Source organism: Bos javanicus, chromosome 5 (genome assembly GCF_032452875.1).
Source record: "Bos javanicus breed banteng chromosome 5, ARS-OSU_banteng_1.0, whole genome shotgun sequence".
NCBI lineage: Eukaryota > Metazoa > Chordata > Mammalia > Artiodactyla > Bovidae > Bos > Bos javanicus.
Genome location: NC_083872.1, coordinates 27,529,545 through 27,548,338, shown reverse-complemented (window position 1 = coordinate 27,548,338; position 18,794 = coordinate 27,529,545). Strand labels below are relative to the sequence as shown.

Genomic DNA, 18,794 nt, shown 5'->3' with positions numbered 1-18,794 from the left:
TCTACAAGCTCCCTGTAACAAAGCTTGCCCAGGGCTGCCCAGCCACTGCAGCCCCAAAGCCTGGGTCTTATCTCCTTCCCTCCCGTGGGAAATAAATGCACGCACTGGGGAACACGGCCAGCAAGGGACCCCTGGCATTTGAGTCTCCTCTGAGCAGCCGATACTCCAAGGACACCACCCTGTGTTCTTTCTTTCCTCCACTTCGTGTGATTACGAAGGTCTGCCCAGGCTGGACACTTGGGTTCCAAATCATTGAACCTGAGGTCAACCATTTGCCTGGTCTTTCCTCAGTTACTGCTGTGCCCTCAGCCCCTGGTGCAGTGCCAGGAGGCACTGGGAAAATATTCTTGGAATGAATGAATGAATGAACACACACTGTCTTAGCTATGGGGCTGTATGTGAAAGTTAAAGTGAGATCCAACACAGTGCTTTTCCAGGACACAACGCCGTGGTGTCTTTCTCTCTTCCCAAGATCACAGGATTCTTGGGCCTGAAAGGCACAGCGAAGGATGAACAAGAGCTAAAGGGCGGGCTGGGGGAGGTCAGGAGAGAAGGTGGCTGCAGCGGGGGCTTCATCTCATTGCTCATCACTCCTTGCAGGAGTCATTCCCACGGCCCCCAGTGGGTGGATCACAGGAAAGAGGCAGGACTGTGAGGTGGGGGTGGAGTGGGGAGCTCCAACGGTGAGTCAACCGGCAGCTTCTCTTTCTCGTCCCCGGCCACCTCCCTGTCCCCCGCTGGCCGTAGGAGAAGGAATAGAGTCCCTGCACCTGTCTCCCCAAACCCATTAAGAAAATGAGTCAGGAGAGCAGGTTGGGGCACCGCATGCACCTGCAGAAGGCTGGAGAATGGGGAGCTGAATAAGGCACCCAGGGCCTGGGTGGGGCATGGTGAGGCAGGCTGTGGGTGGAAAGCACAAGTTTTGGGTCCCCAAGGCAGAGATTCCAGTAGCAATTACCTAATGGCTGGGGCTGGATTCTCTGATAGATCCTGCAGGGCATGAAATGGAGAGGAGTGGGTGGCTGTTTACGCAAAGCCAACAGATTCCCTGGAGGAGAGGGACAGGTGGCCCAAAGCCCCCAAGCCCCAACCGAGGTGACTGCTACCATGCCTGTCCCCAGGACAGGTGAGTGGATGACTCTACGTCCTTCTCCAGCAGGCATCCCAGGCACCCAGAGCACAGGCACAGAGACCCTTAGAGAGTGAGACCCAGAAACCCTCTCCCTGGGAGACGGACAAATCCCAAAAGACAGACTTGCAGATAAGCTCCCCTCAGATCACACATACCAGACCATGCACACATACGCACAAAAGAACGTACTTTGAAGTCCCTTCCGGAAAGACAAACCCAGAGACTCTCAGAGGGGACACAATGACCACATCCCTTTCTTCCCTCCCCTCTTTTCTCTTCCCACCCTCCCCAGGCCTGGCCTCCTGCCACACAGAACCAGGCCGTACCTGTTTGTACCAGGCCCTCTCTCAGCCCCTTTAAACAATGCTTAGTTTTCCAAGGAGTGATTTGAATGCAAGCTCCCCCCTCTCCAACAAACACCCACAACGAGCAGAGCTGAGAGACTTCGCTTTCCTGAGACCAAAGGGAGGGGTATGGGCCCGGTGCCAAACCAGGCCCAGAGAAGGCGGAAGGAGAGAGGGAGGGGCTGGTCAGACAGGTATGGCAGCCCAGGGGAGGGACAACCCAGCAGCTCCCTGCTTCTCCTCCCCCACACTGTGGTCCACACAGCGGACCTGGGCACACTCAGAGGGGAGAGACCTTACCTAAAGTCCTCGCACAGAACTGCAGCCCAGAGCCCTCCCCTGAAATCTCAGCTCTCCCACCCCCAGCCCCAGCCACCCGGTCCCCTGGTTGCAGGAGTGCCTTTTGTTTAAGATGAAGACAAAGCGGCCTACGAGGACTCTGTGGTTTTCAGGCTGTAAGAAGGCCCAGACCTCACCCAGGGGAAGTTCCTCTTTGCTGGGGCAGCCCAGAACGATCCAGGGTGGAAAGTGCTTGCATCTTTCTTGTCAGCTCCCTATTGCCCAGAGCCCTAGCCAACCCCTCCCCCATGCCTGAAACCCAGCTTGGGGTGCAAGAGAAGAGGCCAGACCTGCCCACTCCTGTGGCCCCTGCCTGGGATTCTGGCTTGGAAGCAATAGAGGGAAGCCCTGGTGGCTCAGCCGGTAAAGAATCCACCTGCTATGCAGAAGACCTGGGTTTGATCCCTGGGTCAGAAAGATCCCCTGGAGAAGGGAATGGCAACCCACTCCAGTCTTCTTGCCTGGAGATTTCCATGGACAGAGGAATCTGGTGGGCTACAGTCCATAGGGTCGTAAAGAGTCGGACATACCTGAGCAACTTTCACTTCACTTCACTTTCAGGACTAGGGCCAAGTTACGAGGGAGCAGAAAATGGGACCGAGGTGGCCTGAGGGGACAACTTGTAAAGCTGTCTCTGACCACTGAGGTCTGCACACTGCTTCCTGCCCAAGAAAAGGGAAAGTGTTTTTGGTGACGCGCTACCCAGATCCAGATTCTGCTCCAAACTGCCTTTCCTGGAAGTCAGAAGAGGGAAGAAGGAGACGCTCACCCCCTCCACCCTGATGGTGATGGCACAGGATGGCACCAAGGAAGTCCCTGGAGGCCTCAGGTCAAGGCTGAGGCCAGAGATGGGTGAACAGGGTAGCTCTTTATCATACGTCATTCACAATCCTCCGAAAAGATGGTCTGAACACATTCTTCTCAGTGATCAGGACTGGTGACACAAAACACCTCACTCAAAGAAGCACTACTCACAGTAGCCAAAATGCAAACAATGCAAACATCCACCAGTTGGTGAATGGAGAGACAAAAGGCGACATTCCCCTACAATGGTGTACCATTCTCAGTAAAAATGAATGAATCACCCATACCTGCTACAGTTCAGATGAACCTTGAAAAACGCTATGCCGAGTGAAGGAAGCCAGTCACACAAGATCACGTATTGCATGATTCTATTTGTATGAAATGTCCAGAAGCAGCAAATCTATAGAGACAGAAAGCAGATTCATGGTTGCCAGACTACCTCCAGGCTGGAGGGAATGGAAGTGATTGGTAAAAATATGAGTTTCTTTTAGGGCTGATGAAAATGTTCTAAATTCAATTATGGTGATCATTGTACAAGCCTGTGAAAATAGTAAAAATCATTGAATTGTACATTTTAAATGGTTGAATTGTGTGGTATGTGAATTATAGCTTAATAAAGCTGTCACAAAAACAGGCAATCCACAAAAGCATAAATCAGCCACGTATATAAAGTAGAGACTTTGCGGACCAGCATAGGATTCAGGGGACAGAAAGGAAGATTTTGTTTAGATCCTAAAGGTAGGTTCCCTGCTTCTAGATTAGTAACCAGAGCAGAGTCTCCAAAGAACTGAAGTCACTTTAAAAGATGAGCATTTGAGTCTTACTGTTGACATGGAAATATCTGAGTTTAGGGCTGAGGCAGCAAGAACAATTTAAGTGGAAAGCCACAGATGGTGGGAAAACCCATCAGTAAGCCACATCATGAATAATAAAGTTGATCTGATTGTTCATTTTTGTGCCCTATGCCTCAAGGCCAAAATTGTTTGTAGTCAGTGCTCAGTAAATGGCGACTATTTGTCATTGTGATAAACACAGCTCTGATGATTCAAGCCAGTCCGAATGGGAATATACTGCCTAGAGAGGCAACAAGCTCCTGCCCCTAGAAATCTGGAGAACAAGGTGTGCTAACCAGCTGTCTTCTGGGTTACTGTAGGAGGATTCCTAACTCAGATAGGGGTTTGGACTAGAACTTCCCGATCCTCCCCACTCTGAGAGCCTTGATACATGATCTGCTGTCACAGAACTTAGGCTTTGGTTGGACAACCACGAATGTCCTCCAAACCAAACTTTTTATTTTGACAGAAGACGTAGTTAGAAATTATTAGAACAGGCACAGGGAGAAAAGTAGGAAGGTAAGCCTCCTAATGGAGGAAAGGAGACAAGCCTACAGCCTGGAGATGATGAGGTCTCCAGCCTGCTCTCCCTTCGTTATACCCTCGTCTCCACTGATACCAAACTGGACGCAGCTGTCTACTGGACAGACAGTCAACCGTAGCTCAGTCATTGCTGCCCTTCCTCTTAATTCTGGTTCTCCGTCTGGAGCATGCACACCAAAATCGCCCAGGCTGCCCCTGTATTTCTTTTTAATACAAGAACTCTTTTATTTTTTTAATGATTTTATTAACTTATTTTTGAGTGCACTGGGTCTTCATTGCTTTGCGGACTTTTCTCAAGTTACGGCGAGCAGGGGCTACTCTCCAGTTGCGGTATGCGGGCTTCTCATTGCAGTAGTTTCTCTGGTTGCAGAGCACAGGCTCTAGGAGTCGCGGGCTTCAGTAGTTGTGGCATATGGGCTCAGTAGGTGCAGTTCTCTGCTTCTAGAGTGCAGGCTCAACAGCTGTGGCACACGGGCTTAGTTGATCCAAGGCACATGGGACCTTTCCAGACCAGGGCTTGAACCCATGTCTCTTGCATTGGCAGATGGATTCTTTACCACTGAGAGCCCAGGGAAGCCCACCTGCACGTTTTAAAAGCTTCCTTGCAGCAGCCAGGGTTGAGCTCTTGGCCTTGGCTCTGCTCTCACATGAAGACCTCCAGAAATACACCTTTCTCCTCTCCCAAGAGGATATAGGCTACAGCCCAAGTCCAGAGCACTTCAGGGTCCCTGGTCAGAAAGAAGGAGATACCTGCCCTTTAGGAAGGAAGATAGTGACCAGTCCCCAGAGCCTGACACTCCAAGGACACAGACAGACTGAGAGAGGACCTAGATGGGTCCCTCTCATAGAGGTGAGGACAATGTGCAGGAGGTCTGAGTGATGGGAAGGAGGACACAGGGAGTCGCTGGCTCCCCAGGAGGATGGGTCCCCAAGGAAGGAGTTGCACAGCCCACCCGCCTACATACCTCCACTGCAAGAAAAAAGTGTCCCTAAAGGTGTGTTCAGGTAACCAGATAGGAGTGCAGGAAGGGGAAAGGAACTGCAAGGACCTGGGTCTCCGCTACAGCCCCCATGCCTACCCTCACTCCTAGCCCTAAGAATCACCTGTGGCCTGGAAAGTGAAGTCACTCAGTCGTGTCCAACTCTTTGCGACCCCATGGACTGTAGACTACCAGGCTCCTCCATCCATGGAATTTTCCAGGCAAGAGTACTGGAGTGGGTTGCCATTTCCTTCTCCATGGGACCTTTCCGACCCAGGAATCAAACCCAGGTCTCCCGCATTGCAGGCAGACGCTTTACCATCTGAGCCACCTGTGGCCTGGGTTGCTTGGCAATGGAGCTATTGTCCAGTGGTCTTTTGTTTTGAATTTCCTGCCCAACAACCTGAAGACCAAAGCAAGGAGTTAGGGGAAGGGACCCCAGGCCTTTATTCCCTCCTGTTTTTATTCACACATTCATTCACACTTGTCCACTTAGGGTATTGCTTATCAGACAATACCCTAAACAGTGTGGTGTTCCTACCCCACAGACTATAGCCTGCCAGGCTCCTCTGTCCATGGGATTTTCCAGGCAAAAATACCGGAGGGTGTTGCAATGCCCTCCTTCAGGGAATCTTCCCAACCCAGGGATCAAACCCCAGTCTCCTGCATCTCCTGCATTGTAGGTGGATTCTTTACCAGTGAGCCACCAGGGAAGCTCCAAAACGGTGTGGGGAGATAGCTTTTTGGTTCCTTTCATGCCAGTTCAGTGCAGGTAGGAGCCTCCTATGAATTAAGCAAGGTATAGCCTGAAGGTTTCTATTGAAAGGTGAATATTAGGAGTCCTTAGTCACTAACTTGGTATATTGATGGTTTAGCAGCCTGGAGACCACCTTCAGATCAGCAAACTGACACTCCCAGGGGCAGGGCCTGAGAGAGGGGGCCTGAGGACAGCAGCGTACTTTGATAGGAAGAAGAACACAGTGTCAGCACTGAGTCCAAGTGCCCTCTGGGGAGGCAGGAGGTCTGGTGGGGAAGGGTACTGAGGTAAGCTCCCTTACCAAAACATTGCCTGAAGTTTCAGGCTGTGACAGACTTCTGAGTATTCATTTTTCAGCCCACATCTCCCGGCCTCAGAGAAATCTAGGGCTCTGCTTGAAAAGGGCCCTTTGTGGTCTGAAAAACATCCCCCAGGTACCCCCTTAAAAACCCAGAACTAGTGGAGTTGAATAGGAACCTTTGGAGAGGAATAAATTAGGGGTTTGGGATCAAAACAAATACACACTGTTGTTGTTCAGTCACTAAGTCCCACTCTGTGATCCCATGGACCGCAGCATGCCAGGCTCCTCTGTCCTCTACTCCCTCCCAGAGTTTGCTCAAATTCATGTCCATTGAGTCAGTGATGCTATCTAACCATTTCATCATCCATCGCTCCCTTCTCCTCTTCCCCTCGACCTTTCCCAGCATCAGGGTCTTTTCCAATGTGTCAGCTCTTCGTATCAGGTGGCCAAGGTATTGGAGCTCCACCTGCAGCATTAGTCCTTCCAATGAATATCCGGGGTGAATTTCCTTTAGGATTGACTGATTTGATCTCCTTGCTGTCTAAGGGATTCTCAAGTCTTCTCCAGCTCTACACTTCAAAATCACCAGACACATACTACTACTGTATATAAAATAGCTAAACAACAAGGATGTTCTGTATAGCAGCAGGAACTGTATTCAATATCTTGTAGTATATTCAATATCTTTCCTATATGGGAAAAGAATCTGAAAAAGCATATACGTATGTCCGTGTATAACTGAATCACTTTGCAGTATACCTGAAACTAATATAACACTATGAATCAACTATACTTCAATTTAAAAAAAAGAACCTTTGAAGGCCTTGATACTTCATACTGATCAGAGTCCCAGGGTAGGGCACATTCTGACACACTAGCCCAGGCACCCAGTCCAGCCCTGGGTGAAGAAGAAGGGCCCCTTCTTGCTCTCCTGATACACAGGAGCTGTGACCCTTCCACATCTGGTTCAGAAGAGAAAGTTGCACGATGCAGGTGGAGTGGTGAAAAGTCATGGGCAAGGCGTGATCTTCTGAGAGCTCTCCCGGTCTCCAGATCTCACCGCTTCATCCCGGGAAACAGCCACTTCTTAGGCCATTCCAAACCTTCTCCGCAGTCAAGAGTCATGGCCCACAGGAAGTGATCATTTGTGCATGGTAAGCTGGGGTAAATGCTTGGGACTAGGTGTGCTCTGGCCACGCAAAGCCTCCCTCTGACACTCAGAGAGCTGGTGGGCCCAGTGCATCACACAGGTATAGCTCACTCTTGGCACAGCTGGTGTGACCAGACACCCTGGCAGGGAAGCTCTGGCTTGGGGAGACCATTCTGTTCTGGTGAAGTGAGGAGCTGAGGGAGGAAGAGAAAGAAATGAGATGCAAGCAGCTATGGCCCACCTTGGAGAAAGGGCTCAGAGATCAAGATTCATGGGAGCTGGCAATAAATTCCCAGAAATTCTACCATAAACATCCAGTGTGAGGCTAATCACCTACCATAAACTCAACCACAGCTCATGGAGAAGCAGGACTGGGGCGGTGGGGGGGGGGTCTCCTCAAAAGTGCCCAAGGCCAGCCCTGCCCATCTCTGTCCCCACCTCTTGGAGAAGAAGGAAGTAAAGACTCCACCTGGTGACATCTGGCTATGCCTCGACAAATGACTCCTATATGGATCTGTTTCCTCTCCTGTTATTAGGGGTGGGGATAGTCAGCCATCAACATTAACACAAGTTTTATGATTCTATATATCACTCAAGGAGTCCAAAGAATTTGGCTTCAATCAGAAAACAATGGGGATTTTCTCCAGAGGGTAGAGCCTAATGATGATAAGAAGGTATTTTGAGTACCTGCTGGGTTCTCCCTGGGTACATGTAATTCAAACTCAGCCCCTGCCCTCAGGATACACAGGAGTCAAGGACAAACAGCCACTCACATGCCCACCCTGTGTGCATACATCCCCTCTGATCCTAACAGCTAGTCAGCCCCTTGCCCTCCCCACTTAGACACACACACGCCATCCAAGCGTGAATAGTGCCACCTTTCCCACCCATCACAGCCACATGCATGCCACCCTTCAATGCACGTCACACAAGTGCCTGTACACACACAGCTAAATCATCCAAACCAAGACACCCAGGTACTCATTATTGCTGAGGACTCCTGACTGCAAGTGACTGAGACCCAAGTCAAATGGGCATAAGCATGAAATAGCATTTATTTGCTTACATAATTGGGAGGTTTGGGATGTTTATTTGGCTTTGGTATAGCCAGATGAGGGACTTGATGATGGCATCGAATTTTCTCTCCTTCCCTTGACTGTTTCCTTCTGTGTGGGCTTCCTTCTTAGCTGACCATGACCATGTCCATGCTGCAGCAAGGATGGCAACCAAGGGAGAGCCACTTTCCCAGTCTTTATGGCTTACGTTCCAAAACCGACTCCCATTGGATTGACTGAGGTCACGTGCTCCTCCTGGAACCAATCACAGTAGCAGGGGGACTGGGATACCAGACTGTGAGCCAGGTAGAGGACAAGGTGGTCAGCCCTTCCCAAACTCTATAGAAGAAGGGCAGAAGAAGATAATTCAGCAAAAGAAGAGGAAGAGATGCTGGGCAGGTAAAAACAACAGATGTTCGCTACTCACTGTAATCCCAATGTACACAAAGGAGATATGGAAATATAGAGACTATAGGGGTATAAAGATATTGGTGTACCCAGCCGTTGCATAAATATAAATCCTGCCTGGTCAAAGTCTACCTTCTCTACTTATCAAGGAAATATTGATCTCAGATAAATGAGTGATTGAGACATAGGATATAGGAATTTAGAGGAAGAGAAGAGCTGTTTTAAATGAGTTTGAAAAAAAACAAAATGAGTTTGGGCTTGATGAAAGTGAGTTTAGAAAAGAAACCTATAAAATGCAGTGAGTTATTGGATAAGAACAGGTATCTATGAAAAAGCAAGGCCAGATGGGGAGAAGGGGATGGGATTGAGGGTTTTGAAGGCCAGACAGCTTATCCTATAGGTCACAGGGGCCAAGGAAGATGCGGGCTGGGAGGAAGACATGGTTAAAGTGGTGCTTTAGGAAGATTCAGGGGGCTGCAATGTGTAGGTTAGACGGTAGGGGCTAAAACTGGCAAGAGACTAGACAGGGGGCTATTGCAGCACAAGAGAGAAGGCTTGTGGGGTGCCCGGAGCAGGGTGGTGAGAGGATGGTAAGAAGAAAGAACCAACAGGATATGGCAGTTGATTGCCTGGCCGAGTCCAACATGAAGGGAAGTGAGAAGGTGACTCAGAGGCACTTCTAGTAGCTCCCTTCTGACCCTAGCACCTTCTGCTCTAGCAGACTGCAGCTCACACTCACCACGAGCTGCTGGACCTTAGAGTCAGACTGCAGCTTCTTGCAGACAGGAGAGCATCCACCAGTATCTATGTCTGGTTCCCATCCCTGTGCCAACCTCTGTCTGGCAGGGCATCCACCCAGAGAAGATGCCACAGAGGGAATGTGTAGACTCTCCCCCTGAACACACACAGTTTACACCCATCACCTTACCTTTGTTCATCACACATGCACGCACACACACACCTTCACACCAGCAACAGGGTGATGAGGCCACCATGAAATCCTCTGTGGTCCTCAACAGGAGATCCAAATCTGGGAGAACCTGTTTTCTCCCCTCCCATCATGCCATGCTTGGAGAACAGGGTTTGGCTCTTGTCTGACTCTGACGAGGGACCTGGACACATGGAGCCAATGCAAAGAGATGTCTGGGATAAGGAGATGAATGCAAACCACATTCTGCAAACCCCTTAGGTAGCTGGCACTGAGAGCATGCTCCCTGGAGAAGAGGCACAGACTGCCAGAGGAAGAAGGGACATTCATCTGTGTGGTGGTGGTTGCGGTTTAGTCGCTAAGTCGTGTCTGACTCTTGTGACCCCGTGGACTGTAGCCTGCCAGGCTCCTCTGCCCATGGGATTCTCCAGGCAAGAATACTGGGGTGGGTTGCCATTTCCTTCTCCAATTCATCTGTATGGCCCCTGGGATATGACCAGCACCAGCAGGAAGGAGCCCCCAGAGAGAGACTTCTGCTGGCTGTAAGAAAAACTTCCCCAAAGCTCAAGCTTTGGACAAGTGAAGTCTGCATTGTCACCTGGGAAGTGGTGGCAGAAGTTCAATAGATGGGTTGGCAGGGCCCCAGACACACATTCTAAGACCTACTATGTGCACTGTGAACTTCACCTCATGGAAACTTGCAAAGAGTTTGTAAGTTTATCCTTCCAGGCAAGGATGGGTAAGTGCCCAAGTCCACACGGCTCTGAAGAAGACTGGACTGAATGCGGTGGACTCCTCACTGGTGGGACTGACCAAGCCTGTTGATGCATGTCCTACTGCAGCCAGTGTGACTGAAGGCCAGAGGATACTGCATGCGATCAAAAGAATTTTGTAACCACTTCCCAACTGTGTGAAGCTGGGCACACTACTTAATCCCTCTGAGGTTCCTTTTCCGCAGCTGAAAATGCAACTACCTAAGGACTGGTCTAACAATCAGGTAAGTTGACAGTTGTAGATTTTCAATCAATGTTAGCTCGACTCTCATCACCCCTCCCCATGTGCAGCTTCCCCATTCCTTCACCATCTTCAGGACCAGCAGCCCATGGAACTTGTGTTCACACCCACTTTGACTCATTTGCCTGGTGAAAATTGAAGTCCCTGAAGGATGGGACCATGTCTCATGCATCTCTGTGTCCTCTGCAGTGTTCACTCAGCCCATGGGAGGTGTTCACAAGGCAGAGAGCGATCGTCCAGAAGGGTTGAGGGTAACTAGAGAGAGGTGGTGATTGCGAGTATAAGAAGGAGTCTCTGGGATTGTAATTAAGGGATAACATGCAAAACTCTGCTGCAATGCAAAACAGAAGCTTGCAAATCCAATTCCAAGGAAGCCAGCCATGCAAACTGAGCTCTGCCCATGACACCCATTCTGCTTCCCCAGCTCCCAACCCAGGGCTCTTTTCCCTGCCATCCTTGATGATGGTGAAGGTGGTGATGTGGGAAATAAATGATAGTGATAATGATGTCAGCTTTCATTTGCTGGGTTCCCACTAATGGTCAAAGTGTCAGATCTCTTACATATTTATAATCATAAAATAACCCAGGAGGAAGGTAACATTACCCCATTTTACAGATAAGAAATTTAAAGGTCCTTCAAGATTTGACCTCAAGTCTGGGGTAAGTCCAAAGCCTGGGCATGCTGTTTTCAGTGATGCTTTCTTATAGAGTCTGTGTGAATAACCCAGAAGAAATGTCTCCCCCAAAATTTTCTTCTTTTATTTAGCAATCCAAAAAATATATATTATATTCATTTACTGAATATCTAAATGACCTCTCCTACTTAGTAATCCAGACAGACCTAGGGGACACCTCCCCAAAAAAAGAAAGCCCATGCGAGCAGAGACCTTGACTGCCTTACTAACTACTATATCTGCAGCCTTAGAAAGTGCTTAGAAAGCGCCTTCCAACATATGATGAATGAATTCACTAATCACTGCTCAGTCTATGCCATTGTGTGTGTGTGTGTATGTGTGTGTATTAGAGAGGGTAGGAGAGCAGCTCAGGTCAGGTCAGGTCGGTACTACCTACCACCCGATATCCAACATACCTTCCGGGACTCCTTGGTCTCTAAGGGCTAAGACAACTCCAAAACAGATCACAGTGATACAACCCTAGGTCTAGTGACAAAGCTGCTGACCTGGAAGGTGGAACTGGGCTTGGTCCCAGCCAGCCCAGCCAGCTGGAACCTGTTTAGCCCCAAGGAGTGTTAGGCAAGCTTCTATGGCAACACAGAGCAGTCTGTGTTTTTGCATTCCCAACAGAATTCCAGCCTGAGGCCAGGGCTCCCCAAGGCATTGCTCCTGTACTGCCCTCTCTCTCCTTCCTTGGTTTCCCAGGTGATCATCTGGGAAAGCTAAGAGAAGCACAAGCCCCAGAAACAGCCTCCACAACATGGGAGACAAAAGTGAAAGTGGTTCAGTCGTGTCCGGCTCTTTGTAACCCCATGGACTACACAGTCCATGGAATTCACCAGGCCAGAATACTGGAGTGGGTAGCCTTTCCCCTTCTCTGAGGATCTTCCCAACCCAGGGATGGAATCCAGGTCTCCCACATTGCAGGTGGATTCTTTGCCAGCTGAGCCTCAAGGAAAGCCCTGGGAGACAAAGGAGAGGGCCATTTCCCTACCGGATCAGAGCTTCTGGCTCAGGAGTATCCCGCTGCAGAAGTCAGAGTCTCCAGGCCTCCTCCTAGTCCCATAGGTCCATGGCTCCCATGACCCCCACATTTGCAGCCACAAGAACCCTCCACCTCCAACCACCCCTCCCCACCCACAGCCTGACCCTATTTCACATGACAGCCAGCTCCTACACAAACTCTCTCTCCACCTGGTTCCTTCACCAGACTCTCCTCTCTCTGGCTCCACTCCAAATACCTCCTACAGGAAGCCCTCCCAGACTTTCCCTCTCAGACTTCTCCCCAGGTTTCCCATCCAGGACTCTGATCCGGTCTCCCAGAGTTGGGCATGGGTGTAAGTACCCATCCACTGACTTAGGAGTTTCCTTAAGGCAGTAATGACAGCTTTTAATCCTTAGAGAAACTATGAAATCAGCACTGTCTCCATTTTACAGCTGAGGAAACTGAGCATTGAGGTTAAGAATAGCTTGTGCTCTAACAGTAGAACTGGGCCCTGTCTGCCTCCCTGCCTTACCCCTCCCTCTCTCCCCATCCCTTCAGGGTCTTACCATATGCCAGGCACTCCCTGAATCATAGACTTTTTATAACCCCATTTAATCCTCACAATTAAACCTATGAGGAAAGTACAGCTAGTCTTATATATACATTAACATGCAGAAGTTTAGAAACTTTAGATCCATTCTGTAAGGTCCCGTAGCACCTAGGTGTCAGGATCAGAATCCAACCCAACTCTTCTGGCTCCGAAACCCAGTTAGCTTTCCCTGTCCTGCTGGGCTTCCCCGTCCTGAGTCTAACCAGACACAGAGACACAGGGGATAGGGTACAGACCCTCCAGGCCAGCATGAAAGCGTTCGCTGTCATCAGCCAGCACCTCTGACAAAGGAAGATGACTTCCAGAAGGCCTGCAGAAGTTGCCCTGCTGATCTGGGGCTTAGGAACCCCGGGACAGCTGAGAGCGGGCTCCCTGGCTAGCTGACCTCCTGCTCCCAGTCCCTGCCCAGCCCACAAATCCCGCGAGCTGACACACCCTCAGGACCTTTCACTTCTGCAGATTCCTCCACCACCTCCAAAGTGCTCCAGGCTTTGTCAGGAGAATTCTTTTTTTTTTCATTTTAAGAATTGTTTTCAACAGTTCTTGAAACAACATATACGGCCACAGCCGATTAAACTGGGAAATCAAATAACCCGTGCTCCAGTCTCAACTCAGTCTCTAAGTTGCTGTGTGATCTGAGACAGGTCACTTCCCCTCTCAGAGCTACAGTTGTTGCATCTTTTATGAAGGAGCAGTCCCATTTATTTTAAAAATTCCTTGAAATTACATTTTATTGTTAATGACATTTAAATTCATTTTGTTTTTAGAACTTTGATCTTCCCAAAGTGATTGCAATGCCTTGGGGAAAACATTAAGCTTGAAATCACACCTGATTTGGGCAATTATATAATGCTAATGTTTGCAAGAGATTTTCTTTACCCTGTGCAGTCCCCATATGGAACTACTGCTGGGAAGAATAGGGAGGGGTACAGGATAGTTAGGGAGTTGAAGATCAGCACGTCCACACGGCTCTATTTAAAATGGATAACCAAGAAGGACCTATGGGATAGCATAGGGAACTCTGCTCAGTGTTATGTGGCACCCTGGTGGGAGGGGAGTTTGGGGAAGAATGGAGACATGTATATATATATGGCTGAGTCCCTTTGCTGTCCACCTGAAACTATCAGCATTGTTAGTTGGCTCTATTCCTATATAAAATAAAAAGATTTTTTTAAGTTAAAAAAAAAACCTACCGCTCTGATGGGTGAAAACTATAAGGTCTCCCCCAAGAATTCACCCAACCCCTGTCTGTTGCCTCCTTCTCCTCCGTTAAGGAGCTCCTGTGGTAAGTCCACTCTCACCTGCCCTCCAGAGTCTGCTGCTGCTGCTGCTACTGCTAAGTTGCTTCAGTTGTGTCTGACTCTGTGCGACCCCATAGACGGCAGCCCACCAGGCTCTCCCGTCCCTGGGATTCTCCAGGCGAGAACACTGGAGTGGGTTGCCATTGCCTTCTCCAATGCTACCTACCTGCAATACCAACCCTTGAACAAAACAGCATCAGCTCCCTTAAGTAATGCCTTGATGTGATGATTCAATCGCTAAGTCATATCCGACTCTTGCGACCCCATGGACTGTAGCCTGCCAGGCTCCTCTGTCCACGGGATTCTCCAGGCAACAATACTGGAGCAAGTTACCATTTCCTTCTCCAGTGTAATGCCTTCCTCCCTTTCAAAGGAGCATCACCACCCTACTTCACTGATTTCTGCTCCTGCTATTCCTTGAATTAGCCAGTCCTCCCTTCAGTCTGGTCTTTTCTCCCTTTCAATAAGGCCCCAGCCATGGTATTGCAAAGCTTGAGCCTTTTTGTGACTCCTCCTCTCTGCTGTGAGCCCTGAGCTGTCTCGTCTGTGCTTCTGACATGTCTGCCGTTTGGTCTCTGTGTTGTTACTTGGGTGTATCTTTCTCTGTGCAACCCATCTTTCAAAGTGTGTAAAGTTCACTTTTTTCTCTGACAGTGTAGGGGATGCAGGAAGTGAGTATGATCATACATAATTTTTCCCTAAATCCAAATTTTTTCAATATCTACAAAGTGTGTGTGTGTGTATACATATATATATATATATATATATATATATATATATATATTTACTTGGCTGCTGCTACTGCTGCTAAGTCGCTTCAGTCGTGTCCAACTCTGTATGACCCCATAGATGGCAGCCCACCAGGCTCCCCCATCCCTGGGATTCTCCAGGCAAGACCGCTGGAGTGGGCTGCCATTTCCTTCTCCAGTGCATGAAAGTGAAAAGTGAAAGTGAAGGCACTCAGTCGTGTCCGACTCTTCGTGACCCCATGGACTGCAGCCCACCAGGCTCCTCCATCCATGGATTTTCCAGGCAAGAGTACTGGAGTGGGGCGCCATTGCCTTCTCCGCACCAGGTATTAGTTGTGGCACGTGGGACCTTTACTTGTGGTATGTGGGATCTAGTTCCTCAACTAGGGGTGGAACTCAGGCCCCCTGCATTGGGAGCCTGGAGTCATAGCGACTGGACCACCAAGGAAGTCTCAATACTCACGGCGTCTTTTTTAATGCTGTACAATATCACACAAGTTAGACATATACAATATAGTCACAGTTTTGAAAGGTTATACTCCATCTATTGTTATTATATGACTATTTTTTAATATAGAGAATGTGACCTGGAGATAAAATGAAAATAAATATTACATTAAGTGGAAGTTTAAGTATTGAAAGGGAGAAAAGGCTAGACTGAAGGAAGGACCGGCTAATGCAAGGCGGAGGAGGAGAGTGAGGGAAAAGGAAAGGAGGGGATGTTCCTTTGCAAAAGGAGCGGTGAGGGGTTGGCGGGGGGATCTCTTTTCACTCAGACCTACAGTGGAACATGGAGCCCAGAGTCCAAGGCCCAGAGGAGAGTGGGAACAGCGTGCTTCGAGGGGACAAGAGCAAGCCACGGCCTGGGTGGTGAGGAGACCTCCTGGGGGAGGAGGTGCCAAGGAGCAGATTTCTGAATATGGTGCTGAAATGCCTCAAATTCCTGGAAAAGTCTGTGTAACGCAAGGTCAGGCCCAAGAAGAATGCAATTGGAGGGATGTCCACACAGCCCACCACCTTGCAGAGAACCAGCCATAAACCTTATCTCTCCACCCACGGAGAGCTGGGGAGAGCTATCTCCGCATTCTCCGGAATTCAGGCTGAGTCAGCCCTGGGGGTTGGGAGGCCTAGGCCATACACCTGAGTCACCCCAGCATGGGTGGTCCATCCGGAAATGAAGTTGGAGCAAAGGGTGGCCAGGATCACTGATGCCAACAAAGGCTAAGTGTCTTGGATTCCTATCAGCCAGCCCTTAGCCAGAAATTTCCCTCCCAAGAAAGTTATGTCCCGGGGCTGGACAGCACTGTATTGCAGGCAGCAACTTTGGACATTCAGGACAGTGAATTTCTTGTGGCCTGTGGGTTTTCCCTCTCTCTGCCACCATCAACTACTTCTCCAGCTTCAAAAATGGCAGTTGACTCACCCTCTTTCTTGGGGCATTGGAGTAGGACCCAGAAGGGAGCCCAATCCTGATTCCAATCTGTCCCCCTTCCGCCCTGAGTGGAGCCCTGGCTTCTGGGAAGGAAGGAGGAGAGAAGAGGCAGTGTTCCTTGCTGTCTGTGGCCCTGAGAAATTCTCCAACTCCCTGCCATGTTCCCTCCCGCCTTCTCGCAAGCAGGTGAGAAGGGGCCCCAGGGAGAGAGACGTGCAGCCACGAACGCCCTCCTCCTCCTCGCAGAGTTGGGGGAGAGGTGACCTCACTGCCCGCCTGAGGCTCCTAGACACGTAGGCTTTTTCCCTGTGGCCCAGCCCCCCTCCGCCTCCTCACTGAGCTCGCTTTGCTTTGCTCCAAGTTGTCCTCTCCCAGGGCCCAAGGCCCAGGGCCCAGCCAGACTGTTCTACAAACACCACTTTGATCCTGTCACTCCCCAGCTCAGAACTTCCTTTGCCTTCAGAGTAAAGGTCAAGCGGCTCATGAAGGATGGAGCTGAGTCCTTCCTACCTGGCACTAGCTGCTCCTGCCCCAGCCCCAGGGCTCTGCCTGTCCCTCCTGCCGCCATCCTTGGCGCCTGCACCTGCTGAAACCTTACCCTTCCTGCAGGCCCCGGCTCCAGCACACCCCGGGCCCTCTGCAAACATTTACTGAATGAAAATCACACACCAGGCACCTCCGCACACCGCCACCCACAGTCAGCACAGTAGGAAGTGCCCCTCCCACAGAGACCCCAAGAACCGACCTTTGTTACTCCCTGGGCTGGGTTATACCTGTCTGAGCACCCCTCCCTGATTGTAAACCCAAGCCACAGGCATCTGACAGGCAGTGGACAAGGGCGAATGAAGCAGGCGTCCATATTCATCTCATCTGATCTGCACAGTAACCTTGGGAGCTCAGTATGGTTATCCTCATTCACAGACGAGGAACCCAAGGCTTAGAGAAGTGATTTGCCCATCCAGTGGTATTTGGGGCTCAAGCCAGGGCCCCCAGATTCCAATCCAGGGCCTTCACACCCCGCTGTAAGGCGCTTCCTCAAAATCAGGGTGGTGGGACTTCCCTGGCAGTCCAGTGGTTAAGACTCTGCCTTCCAGTGCATGGGGGGCAGTTTCAATCCTTGGTCAGAGAACTAAGATGCCACATGCCTAATGGCCAGAAAACCAAAACATTAAAAAAGAAGAAATATTGTAACAAAATCAATAAAGACTTAAAAAATGGACCACATCAGAAAAAAAAAAAAACATAACAGGGTTCTGTCTTGCAAGTTTCTATTTCCCTCAGCACCCAGCACAGGAATTTGTTTGATTCACAGAATGAGAGAATGAGTGAATGAATGAATGGTTCCAAGAGTCAATTCTATCCAGGTGAATCATTTTCTCCGCTCTGATCCCTATTCTTCTCCCCCACATTTGTTTTTTCTGTCCTCTCCTCTCTTTCACCCCAGGCCCTAAGGATCCAGCAGATAAGGAGGAAAGAAGCTGTAATTGTTCTCACTGATTCCAGGGATTGGATTCAGGCCCCAGGATCCAGGCCCCTAGATGGGAGGACAGGAAGGCTCTGCCCTCCACCCCACACCCAGCTTGATAGCGAGACCCAGCCCTCACCCCATCCTCCCCAATTTCTCTCCAGACCCAGGGGCAGGAGGGGCAGGAGGGGGAAGCAGGGTGCCTGAGAGCAGTGAGGGGGTGGAGAAGGGCCTAAATGCATGACTCACCGCCCTCGTGCCTTCCGGGAAGGGGAGTGAGGGACACCTGGACGCTTGAAATTCCAACCCTTCCCCAGAGAGAACTTAGGTGTCTGGACAGGAGGAGGAAGAGCTCTGTTTACCTCAAACTAAAAAGCAGCCATGGCAACGGAGCCCAGGGCCATCTGAGCAGGGAGCAAAGGTCTTGACCAGAGTGAGGGCCCTGCTACCAGCCTGCCAACTGGGCCATTTGCCCAGATGGTGCCACGCAGGCCTTCTCTGGCCGAGCACCCCCTTGTGGGCACAGCCTGTCCTGAGAGCTGGGGGACAGTCCTGAGGGAGAATCCACCCATTTTACAGATTCACATGTGTTCCCATCGCCTCCTCACGTCCTTCCTTGAGCCTTCGCTCTGACAAGGGACAGACAGACAGACACTGAGCCAAGGGGAGCGCTTGGCCTCTGTGCTGAGGCAAAAAGGGAACGGGGAGCTGAGGCGTGTACTGGGAAAGGGCAGAGTGGAGGTATCAGTCAAGGAAGGCTTCCAAGCCCCCATAAAGGAGGAGAGTGATCCAGGCTAAGGAAGAAACAGTGTCTTCTTAGCTAACATGAGGCCAGATGCACCATCACTCTCCTCTGCTAGTCATCAGAATCATAAACTCATGGTGCCCAAAGGGACCGCCATTGCTGCCACTACCATCCTTAACAACATCCCCTTACCCGCTGCCTGTACCCATTCCCATCCTTTCCTCCTCCCTCTGGGATATGGCCCT

At 50.1% G+C, this 18,794-nt stretch overlaps 1 long non-coding RNA gene across 1 annotated transcript; it reads right to left on the bottom strand.

The window, feature by feature from the left end:
• Positions 1-8,209: 8,209 nt before the first annotated feature.
• On the bottom strand, positions 8,210-18,167 carry LOC133247323 (uncharacterized). Its single transcript, XR_009736365.1, has 2 exons — positions 18,054-18,167; positions 8,210-8,577 (listed from the first exon to the last, which is right to left on the bottom strand). It is a non-coding gene; the product is annotated as an uncharacterized LOC133247323 (long non-coding RNA).
• Between the last annotated feature and the right edge of the window lie 627 nt (positions 18,168-18,794).